This window comes from Enhydra lutris, unplaced genomic scaffold (genome assembly GCF_002288905.1).
Source record: "Enhydra lutris kenyoni isolate GAN:26980312 unplaced genomic scaffold, ASM228890v2 scaffoldscaffold3, whole genome shotgun sequence".
Lineage (NCBI taxonomy): Eukaryota > Metazoa > Chordata > Mammalia > Carnivora > Mustelidae > Enhydra > Enhydra lutris.
In genome coordinates, this window is record NW_019154087.1 from 81,600,010 (window position 1) to 81,612,061 (window position 12,052).

Below are 12,052 nucleotides of genomic sequence, written 5' to 3' on the forward strand. Positions count from 1 at the left end.
CTTTCTTGTTTTATATATGCTAGTTATTATTTTGTCATTCTTTTCTTTTATATTATCATAGAGTTTGGCAAACTTACCCTTCATATTTGGATTATGTTTTCTGTAGCTTTGTGCTTGTTCTTTTCTGATACTAATGCATTTAAATTTTTTAAATAGGATTTTTCACTTTTCATTTTCCCTGCCTCATCAATTTCCTTTTCTATTTCTCTGCCCATTAGCCAGATTCACTGATACCTTAGTCCTTCCTTAGTTTGTTAAAATCTTGTTTTACAGTCTGTTTTCTAGCATTTTCTTCTGTCTCATGTATTAAACAGTGCTCAAGGGTATGCTCTTCCTCTATGCTGAGTACTGTGCTCTCTATCCTTTATGTCTCGGGATGTCTTCAGAGGCCCCATGGTGGTTTTGTAGCCTTTAATGACCCCCTGGTTGGTGGAAGGTCTGTTCAGTGCCCCTGGTTTCCCATAAACAATGGAAGTGGATGCTGTTTAAATCTTCCTCTCAAATCATAAAGAGAAAGGATTGTCAACACAAATGTACATTACCTGTCCAGCAGTACATCACTCTTGGAAGAAAATAGAAACATTTGATGCAGAGGTGGGTCTGGAGAGAGGAAGGGAAGATTTCACTTTTGTTATCATTTCTTTTGTCACAGAGTCATCTTTTGGACCTGCCTCTCTGTTTGGACCAGCCTCTATGCCTGCAGTTTTACCTGGTAAGGTCATGATGTTGTGGTCTTAGAAGGAGAATTTGAGATTTTGGTGTGGATTATGGTGATGGTGGTGGGTCTGGTGGGTAAGTGGTGGTGGTTATTGAACCCCTGTTTTACACTATTCTTGAGGATTGGGGCTATGCCTGCCATATGCAGAAGAATAGCACTAGGGCCCAAAGCATCACAGAATCTTGCTGCCTTCATCAATGGTTCAGCCAAGATAGGCCAGTCAACACAGGTTCTAGAAGAGTCAGTAATGGCTCTGCAGCCACTTGCCTGCCAGCAGATAACAAGATGGTACTATGACCTTGAGCTTGTGCCACATGGTATATTAAGTCTTGGCTCCACCCCTGGGACTCCCATTTCTGGTAAGTCACTCCTCCTTCCTCCATAGGACCTATGCCTAGCTGGCCACAGGATACTGTTGGGCTATCATATGAAGTTAACTGAAGTTAGATAAGTACAACTCCCTACCTCCACCTCTTTATCTCTCTCTCTTTTTTTTTAAGATTTTATTTATTTATTTGACACACACAGAGAGAGATCACAAGTAGGCAGAGATGCAGGCAGAGAGAGAGAGTGGGGAAGCAGGCTCCCTGATGAGCAGAGAGCCTGATGTGGGGCTCATCCCAGGACCCTGAGATCATGACCTGGGCTGAAGGCAGAGGCTTTAACCCACTGAGCGACCCAGGTGCCCCCACCTCTTTATCTCTTTATTCACAACATGTTATCTGTAGGGAATGCAGACGCTTCCCAGACTGGAATGGAATCTCTTTCTCTTTCTCTTTCATTCACTGTTTCATTCCTTCTCTCATCTACATTATTGACCTGCTAGATGCGTATTGGATTTAACCATTCTTTATTAGCCTTGCAGATAGCAGTCATGTTGATGGTGAAGATGGAGGCACCAAAGCCTTTGCTCCAGATGTCAGAACCCTTGGTCTGATGGTGGCAATTGCAGCATGGGCAGCAACACCAGCACTAGACATCTCTTGTTTGCCTTTCCAGGTTCGCTTTCCGTCCTTTCCCAACCTGCTCTGTGTCCTGGGAGGCTGACCCATATGGTCTACTTCAGTGATGTGCGGGAGCCTACAAGAGTTGATAATGTGCATATCCTCCTAACTTCCTGCTTGGTGACCCTAGGAGGAATATTTACACCTTGAAAATTGGCAAACACTACAAACAGGCATACACACACCTACCTCAGAGCTTGTTGTTAAATATTTATTTACCAGCACACCACTGGGGCTCTGTCAGTATATTAATAGATTTCTTTGACCTCTGACTTCTGGTTGGGTTTGGCCTTTGGGAGCCCCTGAAGGGATAAAAGGGCAAGAAGAGAGTGTGGTCCAAATCTTCATTCTTCTGGCTCCATCCCTAACAGGTTCCCACAGGTTGGCTGCCTCTCTCTACAAACACTTCAGCTGCTGTCAGGCACCCTCTTTAAATGTCCATCCTCTCTGGAAACCAGCACTCCTTCCCCTCCTTCGGGAGTATTCTGATCAGATGGGTGCTGGTGGTGCAGCTGGTGAGAGAGTTCACCTGAAGCAGAAGGGAGGAGATAGAAGTTTATTGAATACATTGCAAGGGAGCCGTGGGCAGGAGGGCAAAGGAAAGACCATATGCCATGAGGCAGTGGTGAGGGATTATATTTATACGGTGGAGTGGCCATATAGGGAAGTATGGAGTTTTCCCTTTTTTGGTAACTGTCTGTGCCTGGTTGTAAGCATCCCATTGGTTAGTTAGGGCCTATGGCTATTTGGAGGTGGGTCATTTAATGAGTCTCTCTGCATTCAGCTCAGTGGTCACTGTGGGCCCTTTTGCTTTGTTGAAGTTTCCATTGCTCAAGCCTATTGCTTAAAAGCGGTGTCCACAAGGCCTATGAGAGGTAATGGCTCCCCCAAACTACCTACACCAGTAGTCCCTTCATGATGCCGTTCTCTAACAATGCCCTTGAGTGCATGCCACTTCTTTCCTCCTATGACCCTGACCGGCACAAAACCTAATCACGTTGAGTCAGGTAGGACTACTTACTTGCTTCCTGGGTGAATTTCCTTGTTCTTGCTTGGTCTCAACACCAGTGGTTTTCAGTCACTTTTTAGGCTTTCTTGGGGTATTTTCTTCAAATGAAATCTTATCTGAAAACTCAATGTATACATTAGAGATTCTTGTCTTAAGTGGGGTAGGAGTCTGTCTGCTCCCTATCCTCCACCCTTCAGCTTTCTCTGCCATCATGAATATATATCACTGGAACCTCCAAGGATCCAAGAAGCACAATTTTAATACCACATTTCTAGAAGACAGAGACCATGACTTGAGTTTCCCAGGGCACCTAGAGAGACGTGGGTAAACTACAGGCATAGTTTCAAGCTACCATTTACAGAGTACATACTTATGCCAAGCTCTCTTCTGAGTGCTTTCCATTGGTTTGTTCATGTAATCCTCCCAGCAACCCCGGTGAGGTGAGGGCCTCATTACTTACATTGAATGAGGCAACTAAAGCACAGTGTGGTAAAACTCACTCAGGAGCTCATGGCTGGTGTAGCTTGAGAGTTTAGCTACAGAACTGTGCTCTCGGCACCCTGTATGCTCCCCCAAATATGCTTCTGATTAAATGAGAAGCATGTGGTTTCATGTGTGAGAAAAACCTGGCCTGAGAAGCCAACTGAGGACTGCGCACTGCCCTGTGGGCTTCCTCGGTGGCTTCACACAACCTCCATCTCTGACAGCTCAGTTATGGGGAGACAGCCCCTGACGCAGGAACACAGCGTTACTGCTCTGGAAATGTGGCTGATGAGGGATTGTATCCTCCTCTGGCAACACATTTCTGTGGTGAAGTAATCAATGAAAAAAGGTTTTTTTTTGTTTGTTTTGTTCTGTTTTGTTTTTATAAAGCCTTTAAAATGTTAGTTGTGGGCTCTGGCTTTTGCTCCAATCCAGATTCAGAAAGGCAGGTTCGAGCTTCCTAGGCTGCAGTGGGCTGGGGTGGGTTTTTCCTGAGGAAGGGACGAGTTTGAGACCTTTGAACCACACCCCTTGGGGACTGAACTATCACCACCTGGGAAGTCTTGTTTCTGGGAGTTTCATAGCACCTTTAATCAGGAATGTTAAAAAAACACACACACAAAATAATATAAGCCAAGCATACCCCAGCACAATGTGGGGGTGGTGTAGAAGTCTTAAGTTTCTGATCTGCTGTATATTCGGGAGTGATGTCAAATGTTTTGAGAAACTTTATCCATTTCTCTCAATTAGGAGTTCTCAGAGATGTGAAGACATCAAGAATATCTGAAGAATACACAATCACCCGTTTGTCCTTCCCTCGGGTAGGAAAATAAACTCTTATTAGGGTTTCGGGGAGAAGTCAGGGGGGTAAGACTTGACTTTTAGTAAATGGCAGAAGTGAATGATTACTTCTTGTGAGGGATGAGAGCACATTCTCATATCCTAAGTATTTGGAATTCTAGAGCCTGTGCACTTCCTAGCAGCAGGCCTGGCTATACAAAATGGAAATGAGGGGTCCGTTGCTTAAAATTGTTCAGATTTTCCAGACAGCAACAGCAGAATTTTGAGGTGAGTGCAGGTCTGTCAGAGTGAGGAGGCCTGTGTGGACAGCCACGGAGCAGGCCCTGCCTGGGAGCCGTGACCCACATTTGAGTCCTGGGAAGATGGAGGACAAGCCTCCTATTCCACCAATGGATGCCCGAGAAAGCAATCGTGTGGGGAGTCACCCGAAAGACAGCTGAAGTCAAGCCACTGCTCCCAATATTCTCCTCCTTCCTGCTTGTGCTGAGAACAAGAGTCCCGTGCTCTACCCACTGATCCAGTGTTCATGCCACTATTAGATGAGACCCACTTTCTGGAATAAAGAGGAAAGGATTGGTCTATGCCAGAGGATCATCGCCTTTTTTTTTTTTTTTTTTTTTTCTTAATACGCTTTACTTTTTAGAGCAGTTTTAGGTTCACAGAAGAATTGAGAGGAAGGTACAGAGGTTGTCCATTTACCCCGGCCCCACACACGCAGAGTCTCTGTGACCATCGATAGCCCTCAGCAGAGTTGTCCATGGGTTATAATCAATGACCCTACACTGACACATCATCGTCACCGAGACTCCACAGTACGTTAGTGCCATATGTTCTATGGGTTTGGACGAATGAATAAGGTATGTATCCACCACACAGAATGGTTCCACTGCCCTAAAAATCCTCTGTGCTCTATTTATCCCTCCTTCCTTCTAATGGTCCTTCCCCTTTTCTTGGTGCCATGGACTGCTTCGTTGGTCTGGTGTCATCTTTGGGCATCTTCCCCAAATAAGAATTTTTATACATAAAATACAATAATAATTAAAGGCTGAGGGAGCCCTACAATAAATCGAGTGATGAACACATCACAAAACAAAATCATGTTGGCATTATTTTTCTTCTCTATTAGCACATGAAATTACTAGGTCTAGCAGCGAGTCCAACACCTATAATTTTAAAGGAGTGATGATAAGCATAAATGGTATTTTGAAACATCTGCCGCAACTATAATGTGCAATGAAAACACTGATGATGGAATTACAGCTACTGCTTACACTACTGTGGTTTTATCCATTTATTTTTGGCCCACATTCATAAGGGAAGGAAATGCTGGCTCTCAGAGAGAGGACAATGAAAACAAAGCTGTGACCGTGTTTTCCCGCCCAGCTTCCATGCCCCATGCTGCTTCTTAAGCTCTCGCCTCTCAGCTCCCCATCCCCCTGCCAGAGTCAGCTCTGGGATGCTGGGGTTTGGCACTCCATGTTTCTCCCTGAAAGGTGGCCCCTGTGACGCAGACATTGGCCAAGGAGCAATGAAAAGGAAGATCAGAAGGCTGGAGAAGAAAGCATGTGATAAGGGCTTGCTCGTTGCCTCTGTCAGCCTCAGACGAACAATGGCGTCCCACCCCCGCAGTAGCGGTGGTTGTTCGAGCCTCCAGTTGCTTCCGGAGTCAGCTTCAGGGTCTCCCCTCAGAAATACCTCCAGCCAGCAGTCTCTCCTTGGCTGCCCAAACAAAGCACCCACAGCTGAGTGGCTGAAAACACCAGAAATTCTTTCTCTTACAGCTGCGGGGACTAGAAGATGAACTTGTCCACAGGGCTGTTCTCTCTACAACAGACCGAGGGGAGAATCCTTTCTTCCCTCCTCTGGTCTTGCCAGCAATCTTGGGCCTTCCTTGGTTCACAGGGACATCGCTCCAGTCACAGGGCTGTCTCCTTGTGTGTCTTCATGTTGTCTTCCCTCTGCGTCTCTGTCTCTGTGTCCACATATTCCGTGTCTGTAGACAGTGCCATATTAGATTAGGGCCTTCTGCGTGACCGCATTTTAACTGGATTACCTCAGGAAGGACCCTGTTTCCCAAGGCCAGATTCAGGGTTCCTGGGGATTAGGACTTCCATATATTTTTTTGGAGGGGTACAATTAAATCTTTAATACTTCCCAGAGGTCTGGGTCCCAGTTCTGTGGAAAGCTTCCCCAAACTTCTGTGTTCCTCAGTCCTGGGTTGGGAGCTGTCTCCTGCAGTTATTATTTTTGTGCTATCTAGTGTCTCCTTCTGTCTGTCCTCCAATACCTGCTTAATCGGTTCTTCACATGACCTTCTCTCTGGTAAAATAACTGGTGTGGTTTCATTTTCCTGACCAGGCCCTGCTGGCCTAGACCCCTGTATCTTTAATGTGGTCCCAAATGAAGAGGACCTGATGTCTTAAATAGATATCTGGAAATTATTTTAAGAGAGAAACAGGGATTCTAAGGATTTATAACTAACAAAACTCCGTAAGGCATCTAAAGCTTTTGTACTTTTTTCCTTGTTTTAAACGTCTCGGTTATTCTGTTATTGTGTTCTTGCAAGAGCTGCTTGAAAATGAAGGGGACCCATGAGTCTGTCTGTAGAGGCAGTGAGAAAGGAGACAGAGATGGGATGGTCTTGGATGGGGATCAACCCGGGGGCAGAGATGTGGCAACACTAAAGAGTGAGTGCAAGTGGTTGAGCCCCTGGGTCTGGGGTAGGATGGAAAAGGAGAATATGGTGGCTGGGCCTCAAAACTGGCTCTGGGAATCCCATGGGGGGAAAAGAAAAAACTTTGGTGCTCTTTAATTCAGTACTCCTGCTTCTAGGAATCTCTCCTAAGAAAATCAAACAAAGGAAGTCATGTCTGACCCCCTGAACTCTTTCCAGTCTGTCTGGCCTGTGGGTGTGGATATGAGTCCATTAACGTTGATGTCCACAGTCCTCGGACTCCTTGGCCATCTCAAGCCCCTGCCTCAGAGTCCCGCATTCAGCTCTTAGAGTCCGCTGAAGTGTCTCACATGTGCTAAGTGTCTCACTTGTGCTACTTCCGTCCTGCTCCTGCCTGCTTGGGAAAGTCACGGGCGGGTGGCACTCTACTTCTGCACCATCCGCTCCACCCACGTGAAAAGGCTGCATCTGGGCCATTTTCCAGAGCATGGCAAGCTCTGCTGACATCCCTGCCTCCCTGACTTACAGCCACTGTGTTGTTCACACCTGAACCAGGAAGTGATAGTGCTTGACTCCTGGGTCTCATAAACCCTTCATCCAAAAGTCATTTCCTGTTCCTGTCTGTTCACCCTGTCTCTACAAAAGATGAGAACCAGAGCTTCTGGCCAGCTATGGGACAGACCCCACGTCTTCCATTTCTCTTGTCTTCCCCATCTCTCCTCCAACACCACCTCCCGAAGCCAACACAGACCCACTCTCCACTGTGGGTCATGTCGTGCAGTGAGTCACCTGACAATTTGCCAGCACCTAGCCCTTGGTCTTCCTGTGGCGTCTGGACTCTGAGTGCTAAACGATGTCCTAGAGCCTCCTGCAAGGTAGATGGAGCCAATAACAATTATGAAGACTCCATAACAACATAAAAAAGCACTTGTGATTTCATTTTAAATGATTTAAAAAAAAAAAGTGTACCTTATACATGACTGTGATCTCAGCTACCCCAAAATGGCAATTGCCAATTTGAGGAAGATAAAAGAACCTCGAGTAATTGAAAACCAGTTCAGCCCGGAGTGTTGATAGCATGGATCCATTTTTTCCTTTACCTAGTGTTCCCTTAATTTATCTGTAATGTCATTTACTTAAGAAAAAAAATAACGGTTATTAGCAAAAGATGTGAAACTGCTTGATCCTGCTTTGAGAGCCTCTTGGTACATATCTGAGCTCCAGGACAGGGGCTTGGCCTGACCAGACATATGGGGTTGACCGGATCTTCTCTCTGGGGGCGTTTCCAGCTTGGAATTCTAGAAGCGATCCAAAGAGCCTTCTTGTCTATGGTGGCAACATGCAACCCCAGGGCTTCGAGAGGGAAGAATCATAACACTAAATATGGAGTGTTGGGGACCAATCAGAACATGGACATTTGGAGAACTGCCTCCTTCAGAGCGGCCTCCATCACCCTGCAGTGTGGGGGCGAGAAGCAAAAGCAACTGGGTTGATGGTAAGAGACCGGATCTCTTTTGTTGGCACTGACACTTATTTGTTGTGTGAGTTTAGGGCTCCTTTTCTGTCAGCGAGGGACACCACTGATCACCACTCGGGCTGCCACAGCCCCGCGCCGTGAAGAAATGAATCAGAAATGAATCAGCTTGCTCCTTCTGGTTTGCCTTCACATCTGGGTTTTTCTGTTTGGCTTCTTGATTCACTCTAGGCTTTTCCCCCTAGCTCTGTGGATTGCTCTATGTAATGAAGATGGTGGATCATGGTGGACCATGGGGCAAGCATGGAGGGCCATGCTGGCCTGGCCTGGAGAATACCAAATCTCACCCACTTGGAGTCCGGTTCCTGAACTCATGGCCTCTGACTCCAGGAAGTCCTCCAGATACACATATTGATTGACTTTGATTCCCCATCACTTCCAGCGTGCTTGGCTTGGCATTTTGCCTCACCTGTCTCGCCCTGCCTGTTTGGAGCTCCATGCCTGCCTCTGAACTCTGTATCCCCTACCTTTTATAATTACCCTTTGGCTGCGAATTCTACACTGAGGGTGGGAGCAGGGAACAGATCTGGGAAATCCCCAGCTGTGCTCTCCATCACTCTCCTGGCCCAGGGACCCCGACAGGACACATGGCTTATGGATGAGCCTCTCTGTTGCTCCCTCAGTGAAACAGGAAACATAACACCTGCTCTGTGTCTCTTAACTGAAATTCTGTACTCTTAAACTGGTTCATGGGTGCAAAGTTCTTTAAATACTTTGCAAGCAAGTACCAAATCTTGCTACTTTTTAAAGGAACTGCTAAAGTGCATTGGACACTGTGCCTTCAAGTAGAACGATTTCTGCAGGGACTCCCTCAGAGGACTCCACAGCAGGACGTGAATGTCTTGCTGAGGGCAGGGGCTTGGAATGAGGGGGGCTGGATTCAAGACCTGGTTCTGCCTCATTCCAGGCGTGGGACTTAGGCCTCACGTTTCCTCATCTATAGAATGGGAATGACAGTAACATCTGACTAACAAGGCTGTTCCGAGGACCAAATGAGGTGCTGTGAAAGTGTTACCAAAAAAAAAAAAAAAGCAGTTACCTTAATTATTAGTGCCAAGCACCCGATTATTGTATTAATTACAGTGGAGCAAGGGTTAAAAGGACTTAGAAGACTTGGCCTTGCCCACAGAGATCTCAGGCACAGAAAGAAAATGACCTTGATGACTGTGCAGGCAAGGGGTTCAAGTTAAGGGTTCACGCCAAAGAGTCCCCTCTGGAGGAACTGAATCAGGTGCTCCCCCCGACCCCCCAAGTAGAGACCTCGGGTCCTGCTTTTGGGCCTGAAATCCCAGGCTGGGTCTCTGAGAAGAGCCTCTGCGGCAAACACGCAGGCATGAAGCCCAAGAAGCCGGCTCCACCAGCCCGGGCTAACCAACCACAACCCGTCTAGCACTAGGAGCTCCTGGGAGAAGATTCCTGGGAGAAGTCACCGCTTCCCGGCTCTCCACCCTGGACGCGGGGCAGCGCGCACCGCCTGGCGCCTCGCGGGGCTGGACTGGGCGCCCCTGCACCTGCCGGGCCCCGTGGGAGGGGGACGCGGGGCCAGTAGGCGCCGGCGGGGCGGCCCCTGGCCCGCTGAAGTCCCAGCAAACCGCAGGGAGGGGAGAAGGGGCTGCCAGCAGCCCCCCCCGCGCCCCGGAGTCTGCCGCGGGAGATGAGAAGGAGCAGCTGTGGAATCTCGGGGACGGTGCCCTGGCCTCGTTTCAACGACTCGATTTCCTGAGCTCCTCGCGACCGCCTGAACTTGTTTGCTCACCTGTAATAAATAGATTGTTAAAATTCCATGAAAAAGATAGTAAAGAACTTGCTAATTATTCAATAAATAGTAGCTGTTGTTGTCCCCGTCATCGTCAGCAGCACTGCTGCATCATCTGTGAAGGCTGAGTCAGCCCTTGCTTCACGCTGCGCCAACCGCAGGGCCTCCGCCTGTCCGAGGCTCTTTAGCGCCACCGTCTGGGAGGGGACTGCCATAGCCTCGCTGCCTCGGGGAACCCGGAACCTGCGAGCCAGGGATGGGAGCTGGAGTGGGCTTTCAGGTCACAGTTCCCGCGAAGTTCTTCCCCCTTCCCGCCACCCCCCTGCCTTCGCACCCTATGCTCCTCGTGGATCCATCCAAGAGCTGGATTTCTGCAGATTTCCTTGTCTCCACGAGGACTGCAGGCACTCGCTGGCCCCCAAACTAGACCACCTACCTGGCTGTCCCCTCCTGCGTCTCAGGGAGTCCCAAGAAGAGAGAGACCCCTTCCTGGGGCAATAGGAACTTGGTGGGGGCATTTTTATCACCCAAAGGGGATCCCTATTGACATTTAATGGGGTTGGAGTGATGCTAGACACCCTGGAAAGTGTGGGCCAGTTTTGCACAGCAAAGAATTGTCTTGCATGACTTTCAGACGTCTTGTAGGACATTCATGTAAGCGAAAGGACATTTACTACTAATTACCTGAGCTACGATCTAACTCTGTTTTACGGAAAACAAAGCTTTTTTTCTGTAAGACTTTTTTTTTTTTTAGGTATTTTATCATTGGGGTACGGATACACAACATAAAATTTCCCCTTTTAACTATTTTTAAGGGCTCAGTTCCGTGACATTAAGTACCTTCACAGTGTTGTACAATAGTCACTACTATTTCCAAGACTTTTTCATTACCCCAAACAGAGACTGTACCCCTTAAACAATAGCTCCACGTTTCCCCTTCCCTCAGCACTTTATAACCTCAAATGTACTTTCTGTCTCAGTGAACTTGTCTATTCTAAGGGCCCCAGATAAATGGAATCATATAATGTCTGCTCTCTGCTTCATTAAAAACTTTACCAAGAGTCTCTCCTCTTACTGGGAAACTGCCATCATCAGTGACAAAGCCATGAGTGGTGTTTGAATCATCAATACAATTTACACGTGTCAGTTTGCTGCATTCAACATGGCTGCAAGCACCTGACATTTCAATGTTTCCTGACATCATTATGTCCGCATATTCACATCTTGAAATACATATTATTTTATTACACTTTACTCTCCTTTTTATTCCCAAGTTAAGGCATTATTTTAAAAATATTTATTTATTTATGTTTTTATTTAAAGATTTTATTTACATATGAGAGAGAGAGAGAGCACAAACAGGGGGAGGGACTGGCAAAGGGAGAAGGAGAAGCAGGCTCCACTGAGTAGGGAGCCCAATGCAGGGTTCTATCCCAGGACTCTGGGATCATGACCCGAGCCAAAGGAAGACGCTTAACCAACTGAGCCACCCAGGCATCCCATTACATCTTGAAATACATATTATTTTATTACACTTTTCATTCCTTTTTATTCCCAAATTAAGGCCTTATTTCTATTTATTTATTTATTTATTTATTTCAAGATTTTATTCATCTATTTGACAGAGAGAGAGAGCACAAGCAGGGGGAGCAGCAGAGGGAGAGAGAGAAGCAGGCTCCCCACTGAGCACAGAGCCAGACCTGAGGCTTGATCCTAGGACTCTGACATCATGACCTGAGCCAAAGGCAGATGCTTAACGGACTGAGCCACACAGGCACGCCTAGGCCTTTCTTTCTTTCTTTCTTTCTTTTTTTAAAATTATGTGTTGATAGTGTAAATAAGCTCTTAATTTCATCTTAGGTTAGCAAAGGGTACATTATAAAACATTTATTACAAAAAAGCGCGTTGGGCCCAGTGAGGCTGAGAATCAGGGATTTCTCTCCTGCAGTTGCTGACAGAAGACCAGGTATGAGGGAACAGATCTCTGAAAGTGAACTGTGCTATTGACCAGCCCTGAGTACTGCCTATGCTTATAACCTCATGCAGCCAGCCCACCCCTCAAACTGGAAATCC